This window comes from Colletes latitarsis, chromosome 10, assembly GCF_051014445.1.
Source record: "Colletes latitarsis isolate SP2378_abdomen chromosome 10, iyColLati1, whole genome shotgun sequence".
NCBI classification, from domain to species: domain Eukaryota; kingdom Metazoa; phylum Arthropoda; class Insecta; order Hymenoptera; family Colletidae; genus Colletes; species Colletes latitarsis.
In genome coordinates this window covers 21,667,220-21,680,608 of record NC_135143.1, presented here as the reverse complement: position 1 = coordinate 21,680,608, position 13,389 = coordinate 21,667,220, and positions in this window count along the sequence as shown.

Here is a 13,389-nt window from a genome sequence, read left to right as displayed (position 1 = left end):
GAAACCCGACAAAGGCAAAATGACGCATACCCTCTTTCTCGATTCTCCGAAATTGCCCAAAGCAAGTTCGGACCGTCTCGTGGGAATTGAGAGAGAAAGGCTCACACTTCCCTTCTCGCTCTTGAACAACTAATATCCGACCTCCCGTCAACAGGTCTCCACTGGCCTCTGCTGACCGCTGCTGACCACTCCTGGAATTTCTGGCAACGTATAACGATTACTACTGACGTCTGCCAGCTTCCGCTGGCCTCTGCTGACCGCTGCTGACCACTCCTGTTACTTCTCACAACGTATAACTATTACGACTGGCTACTGTTAGCCTCTCCCAGCCTCTGCTGGCTCCTGCTGACCACCGCTTATATTTCTGACAACGTATAACGATTACTACTGACTTCTGCCTGCCTTCGCTGGACTCTACTGACCGCTACTGACCACTCCTGTTATTTCTGACAACGTATAACGATTACTACTGACGTCTGCCAGCTTCCGCTGGCCTCTGCTGACCGCTGCTGACCACTCCTGTTACTTCTCACAACGTATAACTATTACGACTGGCTACTGTTAGCCTCTCCCAGCCTCTGCTGGCTCCTGCTGACCACCGCTTATATTTCTGACAACGTATAACGATTACTACTTGTTACTGCTTGCCCCTGCTGGACTCTACTTGCCTCTGCATGCCTCTGCTGGCCTCCGTTGGCCTCTGCTGACCGCTGCTGACCACTGCTGACCACCGCTTATATTTCTGGCAACGTACAGCGATTACTACTGGCTACTGTCAGCCTCTGCTGACCTCTGCCAGCATCTCCCGACCTAAGCTGGCCTCTGCCAACATCTCCCGACGTCAGCTGACCATCGCTGACCACTGCTGACCGTTACTGACAACTTGTGGCATGATGTAATATAATATAATATGTTTATATGTATTAAAGTTTTGTATAACGTGAATCTATGACAATAAATGATATAATTTCAAAGTATTCAATGTGTTCTCATCATTTTTTACCGTCCTTTTCCTCTCCAAATCATTCTCTTACCTATAAGATGCGTACCACCTTCTTCGCAAGTTCACCAGCATTTTAGAAAAATTCCGGGCGCTTTGGAAATCCGGATGGCCTTGACCCAATTTCGAAAGTGGGTCAAGGCCATCGAATCTTAGAAAAATTCCGGGCGCTTTGGAAATCCGGATGGCCTTGACCCAATTTCGAAAGTGGGTCAAGGCCATCGAATCTTAGAAAAATTCCGGGCGCTTTGAGAATCCGGATTTGGCCTTGACCCAATTTCGAAAGTGGGTCAAGGCCATTCGAATTTTAGAAAAATTCCGGGCGCTTTGGAAATCCGGATGGCCTTGACCCAATTTCGAAAGTGGGTCAAGGCCATTCGAATTTTAGAAAATTCCGGGCGCTTTGAGAATCCGGATTTGGCCTTGACCCAGTTTCGAAAGTGGGTCAAGGTCACCGACATTTCAGAAAACGCTCCGGGCACTTTGGAATTCCAGTTTTAAGTAGAGAAACGGTTTCTTATAACTAAGGGAATAATGGGGAGAGGAAAAGAAAGGTAAAAGTGACGAGAACACATAGAATTCTTTGAAATAATATCATTTATTGTCATAAATTTACATTATACAAAGTTTTAATACATGTACATCATGTTAGAAGTTGTTAACAAAGGTCAGCGTGGTCAGCAGGGGCCAGCAGAGGTCAGCAGAGGGATGTAGAGGCATGCAGAGGGATGCAGAGGCATGCAGAGACTAGAAGGGGCAAGCAGTAGCAAGTTGTAATCGTTATACGTTGCCAGAAGCATCAAGGGTGGTCAGCAGAAGCCAGCAGAGGTTGGGAGAGGCTGACAGTAGCAAGTTGTAATCGTTATACGTTGCCAAAAGCATCAGGGGTGGTCAGCAGAGGCCAGCAGTGGCAAGCAGAGATCACCAGGGGCGAATAGTAGCAAGTAGTAAGCGTTATATGTTGTCAGAAGCATCAGAGGTGGTCAGCAGCGGTCAGCAGAGACGAGCAGAGGCATGCAGTGGCAAACAGAGATCAACGGGAGCAAACAGTAGCATGTAGTAATTGTTATACGATGTCAGAAGCATCAGGGGTGGTCAGCAGTGTTCAACAGAGGCCAGCAAAGGCAAGCAGAGACCTGTAGGGGCATGCAGTAGTAAGTATTAATCGTTATAGCGCATACTGTGATATCTGTTCAATTTTTACCACAGTTAACTGTCAGTCTTTTATTGAGTAAAACATCGAATCTCTCCCAAGGGGATCGCAACGCGCGATCCCAGCTTTTCCGGCTCTGGAAAAGCTTTCGAAGATAAGATTCGCAGATGGTATCATCGTGCTTGTGGTTCTCGTAAATCCTATGTCAAAGTGCCCGATAGAATGCAGTTTGCGTGTTCAAATATTTAAACGACGGTACTTCGCGTCGCCCTCCAAACGAATCTCGATATTATAGCTCGGTCATTTCATGGAATCGATCGTAAACTCTAGCAGAATGCAAAGCTTCGCGTTGCAAAGTGCAGGGTGGATCGTTTAATTGAAACGGTACGGATCGAATGAGTCTCAACTATAAACGTTAGGTTTTATTCAGTCGATAGAACTGCCTGAAACTCATTGAACCTGAAGTCAATAGTTATTTCCACGGAAAGAGAACATAAAGAAGAGCCGATTGTTCGAAACTGCGCAAATTAAAATTTATAAACGGATATAGACTTTGTCGATGATTCCTATGGAAATTAAACGCTACAAGAATTAATGATAATTTAAAACTAAGATAACGTTAGACTAAAGTACAGGCCAACGACAGTAATCGATAAAATGGAAGAAATATTATACAGTAGAGTTCCGATTATCTGGCATATTTGATTTTTACTCGACAGGAGAGATAAGGAAAGTTTTACTTGTTTTACTACCAAATCTTTAAATTGTATTCTACGAGTAACGAATAAAAAACAGTTTATCTTTTATTCATTACTCGAAATTTCTGTCTAGATAAGAATATTAGTAATCTCTGCTCGAGGAGGAGGTTAAATTAGAATTTTATGCTTGAAATTCGTAGACGGGCGGGGAAGTAATTAATCATTCTAATAACCAGATTACGTAAGTTTATGCAAGTATGACATGCCGCAAATATGCAAAGTAAATGCAAGATATATGTAAAGCACCTGCGCGATATATGCGGTAGATACATTTTCGTAGATATTAGGATATTCGTACTTTGTTTAATCGAAAATTAACCGAAGATGTATATATACATACAGGGAGTTCGGCCACCCCTGGGAAAAATTTTAATGGTTGATTCTAGAGACTAAAATATGACGAAAATCAAGAATACCAATTTGTTTATGGAGGCTTCGTTAAAAAGTTATTAACGTTTAAAGTTCCGCCAGTACTGAATTTTTTTCTCGAAAATGCGCAAGATTTCGGGGGTATGTTTATTCACCAAAAATGATTGTAATTGACCCCCGCAACCGAAAATAATTTTTCCAAAACGATTTGAAATTTTTTTTTCCCGTCAAAAAATTTCACACCTCGAATTTTTTTCTAGAAACTGAGTAGGATTTCGGGGGTATGTCTATTGACCAAAAATGCTTGCAATTGACTCCTGCAACTAAAAATAATTTTTCCAAGACGATTCGAAAGTCTTTTTTTTCACCTAAAACTTTCAGCCCTTATTCGAATTTTTTTCTCGAAACTGGTTAGGATTTCGAGGACATGTCTATTGACCAAAAATGATTGTAATTGATCCTCGAAACAGAAAATAATTTTTTTAGAACGATTTGAAATTTTTAAATTTAGTTGTTAATAACTTTTTAATGAAGCCACCATCAACAAATTGGTATTCTTGATTTTCGTCTTATTTTGGCCTCTAGAATCCACCATTAAAATTTTTCCCGGGGGGTGTGGGGGGCGAACATCCTGTATATATATACAGAAAATGATGCATTCTCTTGTTTAGTTTCAGATCCAGAAACTTCCAATATTTTGTGACATAACCGTTTTAAGTTTCAGTATGGACGTAGCTTGCTATGAATGGGCAAGTAATCACCAGAGGTATTCAAAATGGTCTCCGTAGCTGAGCAGACTGACATTCAAATGTTGCTATGCATATTTAATGCATGTTCATTATTCTTTGGCATTTCCCACTGCCTGGAATACACTATCGATTCATATTCAAGTAAATAAAAAAAAGTCAAGACGGACAATAGTGACCATATTATTAGTCCACCGTGACATAATCTTAACCCTTAAGTGAACTCTCAATCTCAACTGAATTGTTTTACTTAATGATCACTTTTACCAATTTGGCAAATGGAAATCAACCCTTCCTTAAAGCGTTTAAAAAATAATGAATTAGTTTAAACTTGCGGAGGGCCACAGCAGTCCCAATAATCCACTTAAGGGTTCTATACTAAGGGCTCTATACCGACACGTACGCGCGCCGAAACTTCAATTGCTATGTAATCAAGGGAATAATTTAGTCTGAAACTAGTACAAAAAGCTAAATGAAACCATGTTCAGTGATCGAAATAATTAAAAGTAACGTAAAAGGAGAAATATAAAATTTAGAATAGAAATTAAAAAATATATTTTCGATTGTCTTTAAATATTTAAAATTCGGTAAGGAAGTGGTCGAGGCGACGGAAAAGAAGAACGATCAATCGATCGTCAATCCGTTTGAACGTAAATGTAGATTCACTTTGCGTAATGGACAAGTTTTGCTAATGATAAAGAACGAACCTGTCAGTATAATGACAATAAAACAGAGTGTGGATGATAGTGATGTTTCCTGGCGGAGTACTTCACTGAAAAACCTCTACTGTCACGAAGGCGCGTCGAAAAACGATTGGAAGAGTTTGGGATAATGGCGCCGACAGGAGCGATGTCGTTTTTACGAGTGAGACTTCCTTTCAAGCATTACTTTTTAAACGAGAATCTTTGTCTTATCGTGATAACCCAGTAATCCAGTTAATCGAATAGTTAATCGGAATACCTAATAAAGATTCATGCACCTTGCAGCTTCGACGCTTTAACAAATGTTTACAACACTTTAAACGCGCCACGAAACGTTAAATTATGAAACGGATTCGTTTTTCTCCATAGAGAACTGATATAGCCGCGAATGAACAAATTGAATACATCAAAGGGATAAGAGTCCAGAACGTTAAAGCAGATTCTGGCGTAAATGGAAACAGCAAAATTGCATTTCCTCGTTAAAATGGCCACCACGGCCGTCTGTTGCCAATCCAATACAAAATGAACGAGCCATTGTGAAGCAGAAGCCTCGAGGAAACCCCAACAGTTGCCAAAGTAAAAAAATACAATAAAGAAAACTGTGTAAATTGAAACGCGACGTATCGAAATGAATCTTTAGATACGAATATTGCAGAATATTTTTTAGAGAACACAGACGATTGAATCTTTTCTTTTTAATTTAATAATAAAGGGGATGATGTTAATATATTTTGTATTTGTATAAATATGTTGTATAAGCGTACCGTTAAATTAAAAAGAAAAGTTAGCCAATATCTCTGTTTTTCTTTAGGCACAAACGGGTCAAGATGTTTGGAGGGAAAGGTATGCGATTCTATCGCGATAATGACGCATCTCTCTGGAAGATAACGCATCTGCCACAGCCCTTTGAGGGAAGGACATCGCTGAGGGTAGGAGAGGCAAAACCCGCGAGGATGCGCAAGTTCGTAAACCGACCCAGCTTGCAGTCCTCGCGCGACTTTCGTGCTGCAAGCGTCGTCCTGTGAAGCGTTTCGTTGTCATTGTCGCGGAGAAGGGAGAAAATAAAATAAATGGTCGGTGACCTTTGTTTTCGCGTTATTCGCCCCCCCAAGAGGCGACAGGGTGGCTCAATTTTTGCCACGTTTCAGCTTAAAACGAACCCTTCTACGAAGATAAATATCAAACAAAAGTGACGTACCCAGTCTGAAATCTTTTCAAATCTCTAGTAGTTCGTCCGACAAGGACTTTTATAGTTTCATAAACCGCGAGAAAACATTCTCGATGTGATTTCGGTGCACGTGGATAAATTTTGTTTTGGGACGAACAATGAAGAAACGAATTGTGAATTTAAAGAAACGTGCAACGTGAAATAAAAACTATTCTCTCGAGGGGAACAGTAATTTCCTGTGTTGATATATTAATGAACTTTATAAATAATCGTGGAACATTATACGTAATGCAACTTCGCAATAACGGAATCAGTTAATCACAGTTATAACAGTTTTAATTGTCGGATGTTTAATGGAATAATGTTTATTGCACATAAATAACATATACGGAGTTGTTGAAAAATAATTTAAAACTCTTGGTGCGCGACTTTCTAGGTCTTTTTTAAAGTCGAATTTTGATGACATAATTGTAATGGTTGTTATTAATTAAAACGATAACATTCAATTTCGTATTTAGATACTAAATAGTGCTATTGATGAATGAATGTTATTGTCCTCTTTTGTTTAACATCTGTGTAAATTATTTGCCGCGAAGTACAATTGCATCAGGTGCGCGAATGAGCAGAGTCAAATTTAGTTATAAAAAATTTAGATTCATCCGTAAACTAAATTCCATTCGTAAATGTATTTGTAAATTAAAATTCATTCATAGAGTTTACGAAGCTAGTTTACGAACCAGTCTAAAATTTTCATTCGTTGTTTACGAATGTGCCCAATTCTGCAAACAACAAGTAACGCATGGAAACAATTAAAAAAGTTTAAATAACTGTATGTCCTATTTGACCTTAATTTCGTGTCATAGTAAGTGCCTTCTTTAACACTCCGTATTAATCAAAAGTATTTAAAATTTAAATTACTTTTCCACGAGAAAGTCCCAGGGAAGCACGATCACTGTGCAGAATATACGATAACTTCTTGTTTTCCTTAATGGAAAATAAACAGATCAATATTGTGTCGATTTCTTAAGCGATTAATCGAACGAGTACTTGGAAAAAATTTTATCAGATGTATGTCAAATGTGATTATACAGTTCTGACCACACATTATGATATACCCTGGATATTTTGTATTTTATTTCTTCTTTCATTGTCTTATATTCTGTTTTATTACCGTGCAATAAATAGTGTCCGACTTTCCCGACCCTTTTACCATTCCTGGGATTCGGGACCGAAAAGATTTTCCCGGAAATTCCCGGAAGCCTGGATTTGTTATTTGTTACGTGTGAATCTTGTATTTGTTCATATAAAAACAGACATTATATTTTTATTTTTAATAGTGCATTGCTTGTACACTAATAACCGTAAAATAAACAAAAATTCGTAAGAATAAAATGAAGAAATAAAAATACTATTATGACAAACTAGACGTACCTTTATTTTTCATTTACTGAATCGCAGATGCTCAGTTATTTTGACTTTCAATTCAAACTGAAATTCGGACAACTATTTTGTTTACTTGCACAAACTGAAAATTCTATTAAATAGCAATTTATAAATTTTCCAACATTCTCGGGAACCAGGCACTGGCGTTAAAAACGTTAAATATAGAAATAAATAATATTTCACTATTGGATAGGATTTCTTAACATATAAACTGACTGATTAAAGCTCTCAAGAAGACTCGAATGCTTTCATGGAATGGAATTTATGGGCGAAAAGATGGACTTCCCTAGCATCGTGAGCTTCGCTCAGTGGAATTCTTTATAGCGCCTTGGAGTATCGCCAACAACGAAAGAAATTAAAGCTAAACCGCTGACGCTAAATGTTAATCCTACTGTTAACGTTTGCAATCCACGATGACACGAAAATAAAAATCGAAAGAAGGATGTTGATAGAAACTCTCAAGACACAAGGAACCTACGAACCTACCGTATTTCGATGAACTGGACAATCGCGCGAATTTACAACGCTGTTACGGCGCTTTTTGACGAGGAAAATTCGTATGGAAATTGCCGTATTATTCCGTTGAAAGGACGAATCACTTTTCATCAGGACGGAGCCTAACGAATGGGACAGACGAGAGTATTGTTGATCTGTAAGCACGGACGCGGGTCGAATTTTATGTGGTCAGCTATCGTCGCAAATGGATCGAACGTGCGCTGGATGAAGGGTGAAAATCGTTCGAGGGAAACCCTAGGCATCTTCGGGAATGGCCGACGTTTGCGGAGAAAATCAGCATTTTGATCGGGGAATTTATATCGACCTCAATGATACGGAAACGTTCGTGAAAGTAAGCTAAAATTATTGCTTCCATGCGCACTAGAGAAATAAAAAAATGTTACAGGGATTTCTCAAACTAAGGTTCACGAACCTCAATGCTTATTTTATGGGCTCAAACGTAATGCAAGTTCAAAGTACACAAAATTTACACGCAATTCCAAAGCTACTCATGTCTTATCCGTAATTGTATACTACCGTTAGAAGGGGAAAAGCTTCCACTTTAAAACGGCTTTTGATTTATGTCGATCCGACTTTCCGTTTTCGAGATATCGTAATTTATGTAAAGGGGTAATTTTTCTAATTTGGCTGTCTCTGTCTTCGTCTAACCAAGAATTTACTACGCACTGTTTACTATTTTCACGGGCAAGGTCATTCACCCCGTGCCGAATGTCAACAATGAAACGTGAACAAACTTCGAACCCTCATGTCTCCGGAACTAGCCACCACATCGATGCCAAACTAAAATCGCTATATCGGGAGTATGTGTATTCACCAAAAATGATTGTAATTGAAACGCGCAACTGAAAATTATTTTTTTAGAACGATTTGTTGATTTTTCTTAAAAATTCGTTTTTCATTTTTAATAAATTTGTTTGACGCTGTACGGAAAAATTGTCTAATACTCTTTTGTAGCTATCCATGAGCTCTACATCCAGACTAAATTTTAATGAGATTCATTGACTATTGTAGGAGTTATGGCCGTTTGAAAATTGGACCATTTTTATGGGGTTTTTCTCATTTTGCGGGGTCAAGGACCAACTTTTCGAATATTTTTGCGATTTGTACATATTCTCCACCAAAATACGCGTAATTTACTTTTTTAAACATTAAAATCCTCCGATCCGTTCAGAAGTTATGACGTTTTAAACATATGCATGAAATTTCAGTGAAACATATCAACGTCTGGTCAGACATTACATTTTCGGAAAGGAATTTTTTTCTCGAAAGTGCGTAGGAATTCGGGGGTATGTCTAATAACCAAATATGATTGCAATTGACCCCCGCAACCGAGAATAATTTTTCCGTGAATGATTTGAAATTTTTTAATTTAATTTTGTTAATAACTTTTTAACGAAGCCTCAATCAACAAATTAGTATCCTTGATTTTCGTCTTATTTTGCCCACTAGAATCTCCCATTAAAATTTTTTTAAACACCCTGTATATTTGCTGTTTTATGCAAATGGAAAAATTAATCGTTTTGGGAAATAAAACTGCCAGTAATTCCCAAAGTTTATAATCCGTAAAAGAGTATTTTCACCGACTTCAGTGAACTGTGTTTCGTAGAAAATGGCCACGAGGGGGTCGTTTAACGTCAACTTGAGCTGCAAAAAATATTTGGCGTTCCACGGAAAGGGGAACGAAACGAACGCTGGTAAAATAAGAATGTTATCTCCACGCGTTATTAAGTTACGCGACGCACTTCTCGCACTATTGCTCTTGCTTTATGATTTTATCGTGACGCCTTTCGCCCGGTGAAATATTGAGGGTAAAGTATCGCGAAACTTTTTTTTTCATCCCTCTACGACACCGACGCGACGCCTACTTCATGCTATTCGCCGATCGTGTGGATTTAATCATTCGTGAAAAATTCGTTGCTGCATGAAAAATTCACTGAAACGTTTCCTCGGCGAAGACAATTTTCAATATTACTTGTCCCGCTCTACAATCAAAGTTTATAGCAAATGGCGTCCAATATCTGCTTTGGCAACGATTCGATCACGAAAGCTTGATACTTCGAATGTTTAATTCTAAAAACATTACTCGTAATATTATCTTCCTCAGTCTTGTGCAAAGTATAACAAAGATTTGCACACAATACAGCTAATGTTAGCTTAATGTTATTTCCCCTTTTTCTATTCGTTGCATCGATTAAATTTTCGTATTTCAAGTAATCTTCCAGCCTCAGCCTTGCAATTTCACACAGTCGAACGATTCTCTAACAAATCCTTTGTATCCCTCGATGGACAGCTAATGAGACATGAGGCTAATTCCGCGGGTTAAATATTCTAGCGTGATTCTTACACGGAGAGCAAATTGCGATTGCAAACCAATTTAATAAACTGAAACGTCGACTAGCTGTAATGTCTATTTAACCGCACGCTTTGATCTCGCAAAAAGAAAACAACATTCATTTCAAGAGACTGAATGAATATAAAAAGGGGAAACGAATTATCGTGTGACAAAAAGAAAGCAAATAAGAAATAGACTAGAATGGTACAATAATACTTTTTTAGATATTTAAATATATTTTGAAATAATTTTTTAAATATTTTTAACTTACTCTTTTATTCTCAATTAATAGGAATAATCGAGTTGTATATTAGATTTTTCTTCGTCACGAGCGAAATAATTCATTTTTAAAAAAGTGTAATTCTATAGAAAACTTACTTGATTCTGAAGAAGTATAATTCTGTAGAGAACTTGCTTGATCCTATTACGTAATATTAACACAGCGAAAAATGAAATAAAATAAAGAAAAGAAATAATAACATAACTCAAAAGTAAATAGAAATTAAAAATATAAAAAACTATTTCATTTCAGAGTTAAATAACGAAATAATCAAGATTCAATTATTTTCCATTAGTTTAAAAGTAAAAATAAGATAAAAAAAAGTTAGTTTTCTCGTAACAAGTAATCGAATAACATCTAATTATCTGAAAAATATATTTTATATTAAATATTCCTCGTATGTTTTGCTCTTGACTTTCAACAAATAATATTGAACTGAAATTGACTCGTAAAACATTTTACTGTAATAATTATTTGAATCAACCAGCCATTTGTCAATTCATTCTAACAATGCAAGCATTAAGTCTTATCGTAGTTACGTAAGAATTCAAATACAGGTGGTGGGGTTATATTGAGTAAGTAGAGAACCATATTAGATCGCTTATCTCAATAATTGCAAGACTCTTTAACCCTTATTGGTTCAACTATACATGCTGATGACTTCCTGAGAGTAACTACGAAGACTAGAAACATCCGTATCCTCGTTAATTTAGTCCAATGAAGTGTGTTTTGTCCTTGGACCGAATCTAAAAGTAAAAAGAATGCCATATTAACGATACATCCATTGCTAGATATCGGGGTACATTTAATTAACGTATTAATATTTTTTAGTTAGCGATATAAGGGGCAAATAAAATATTATTAACAAGTTTCATATATCTCGTATCTAGAAATTATAATACATATCTAATATTATTAAATTTGTTTGTGTCGTTCATCGAGAAGATTTATAAGAAATCTCCGCTTATTTTTAGCAGTGTATTTCTCACATTTTAGTAGAAAATGTCTGGCTACCGTTTATTTTATAAAACAGTGAATTTGCCTTTCACGAATTTCGCATAAAATAAGCAACGCGTGCTATCTACAATCTGAAGTAATTGGCATGTTGTTAGCTAACAAGAAACCGTAATGGTCTCCATTGAAAATTATGGTAACTATTATCGACAGCCAAAGCCATACTGCAATCTGTGTAATCGCTGGCACTGATAGCACCTTCCCTTCTATGTCGATTACTAGATGAATTTCTTGCATAAACACGATAAACAAACGATAATTGAATTTAAACGTTCCCAAGAAACAAAATATATAGTATATGAGAAAAGAGTTTTGCTCTCGATAACTATGAAAGAAATCATTGTACAACTGTTGAGCTCTCATCTTTTTTATGTTTTAGCGATTCTTTTAAAGGCAGTATACTTTCATAAATGTTATTCGATTGAAGCAAAAGTTTCGTCGTAAAATCTGTCCACGTATAACACGAAAGACTGTAGGAGCATTTTCGCGCAAGATTTGGAATATTTGGTGAAATATTTCTGAAATGTCGCTGGTGCGTGACTGTAATGTCTACCTTTGAGCAAATTGCAGTCACGTTTCTGAAATATTTCGAACAACGTTGCTGTGACATAACGGGGACGTTGAACGAAAATTTCCAAAATATTCCAAAACATATTTATATTTATATTAGTGAACGTATACGTACATATACTGCCGCTAAAAGTTTTGGGACACACTTATATATTAATTGAACGTTATTTAATTATAATTTGACATGAAGATTCTTATTGCATTTAGGTTTAGACGTTGCCTCACCGTGAATTATTAACATTCACTTTTCGTGATCTTCTTTTTCAAACTAAAAATTTGTTGATATAAATTGCTACTTAATAATGGAAGGTTGCTGTCAACTTGTCCATAAAACAGTATAGAAGACAAAGCAACTAGATAATTGATCACCAGAAGCGATATATGTATAATACTACAACATGATCAAACTCTACTTCGTGTCTCTTCGAGGCAGAGCAGTTTGTAAACTTTTCATATTTTTCTAGAGAATATTTACAACATACAATTTTTATATACTATACGATACCTAAGTAATGTTCTTTTACCACAAAAGAACACTTTTAGTGAAAAGATTTATCTACTATGAATATGGAAAAGTGTGTCAGAATTTTGAACGACAATGTTTGTATACGTTTCAAATATAAACAAACTAATAACAAACACTATACATATATAACGTGAAAACTATGTTTTCAGAAGAACTGACAAAATATTTTTATAGATATAAGTTGATCGTCCTTCCTTAGTCTTGGCAATAACATGCACAATATTGTTTTATCTATAAAATATTTCAGATGAATCTCAAAGAGATAGAATTTGATCCTCTAAAGTACACTCAATATGAAATATTCTCGAGCTGTTCACTCAACGATTTTTCGCCCGTACGTGACTACCGACGAATAAATTGGATTACAGGAAGAGCGGATTGATCCTTCAATTTCGCATCCAAGATATCCTCGTTTTAAAGAAGCCGAGTTTCTTTGTACAAAAGACAATATTTCTTTATAGCAAATTTGAATCATTCTTCTATTTTTCACGCATTTATTTTGATAAAAAGTACTTCATCGGTCTATAGAAAGTAGGTTTACAATTGCGGATATTAACAGATAAAATAGACTATAAAAAAGACTTTTCTTTTTACGACTGTCGTAAAAAAGATAATCACGATTGTTTTGTCGTTTTTTCTACGGTATTCGGATAAAATAGGAAATAGGAAAGAGATAGTCTCTTTCGAAACAGAACTATTTCAATTTTTATTAATTAGAATTAATGTATTGATCTTTGTTACAGATGGTTTAAACATTGACTAGGAAGATTATTCGGAATATAATGTAACATGGGTGACGAAATATCAATTTTC